Source organism: Topomyia yanbarensis, unplaced genomic scaffold, assembly GCF_030247195.1.
Source record: "Topomyia yanbarensis strain Yona2022 unplaced genomic scaffold, ASM3024719v1 HiC_scaffold_141, whole genome shotgun sequence".
Taxonomy (NCBI): Eukaryota; Metazoa; Arthropoda; class Insecta; order Diptera; family Culicidae; genus Topomyia; species Topomyia yanbarensis.
Window position 1 is genome coordinate 85,684 of NW_026683318.1, and position 1,197 is coordinate 86,880.

Genomic DNA, 1,197 nt, shown 5'->3' on the forward strand with positions numbered 1-1,197 from the left:
CCCGGCCGGTCGGAAAAACCCGTCGCCTTTCCGCCGTCATCAGCAGCAGACCGTAAGGAACGACCAGCAGAGGAGAGTTTCGGGAGAATAAACGGTAAAGTAAGAATTTATTTGTTTTTTCCTCTTTTTGTTTGTTATTGTACGAAAATCCGAAATTCCGGTAGGAGCACCTAGGCCGCCCTGAAAAGAAGGGTACGCCGGACAAACAAGAACCCGACTAGTGGGCAAACCCCTACTTACAATCTATCACTTTTTTCTTCATAAATTTTGAAAGAGGGTTTTCTTATTAAAAGCTTGGCCGTAGTCACGAACTTCTAATATATCCATCCATAGCATCAAAATAATTCAGAACAGGAAAATTCTTAACTCACCTTTTATCTCGAGCTATATCTTGATTTTAACCATTTTTGCTCAGTATTTCCCCACTTGGTATTACAATAAGTGTTATAAGTTCTCCTTTGCATATTAAACTGTAAGATAGTCTCCAAATCCTTCCCCTTAGTATTAAAAACAATTTAAAATGACTTCCAATTGTAAGTCCTTAGTTAAGGGAATTTGAAAAAATGACGGAAAAAATGGCACCTACAAGCAGTGTTCACTGAACCAGCTGAATAACACAGACGGCGCAGCGTAGGTATTAAAACCAACCTCCTACCCGAGTAATTCCATGATGTTAGTTTATGTAACATTTGTAAGCTTGACTGAGCCATGAGTCTTCTATATTTTTACAATATTAAAAATATTACAGCCTGTTCGTCGGGTCTTGCTGCTGGGTGTTGTTACTCTGTCTTAGCGTTGAAGTTGAAGTTTCCGCGATGTCGTCATTGTGGATGGTGGTGTAAAGTGCTCAATCCAAAAATAATTTTATTTTACGATTTTGGAGGTTAGACAACAATGGACCTCTTGTGTAATGTTAGGATTTATTTATATATTAATGATGAACGAAAAAAAAAAAATAGTAACATACGAGCGTTCCAAGAGTAGACCAACCTTGACTCGATGAACCAAAAAAATTGAATTTTGGAAAATAGCATAAAAACCGAAAAATTTAATGTTTTAAAGAAAATTATGATCACTATTCTTTAAAATACTGGAAAGAAAAATTTGTTTATTCAGTTTTCCGTGATTCATCGACTAGCTAAACATATTATGCACTCTCAACTCAGTCAATCCGTTAAATAATTTTTGAGTTATCGT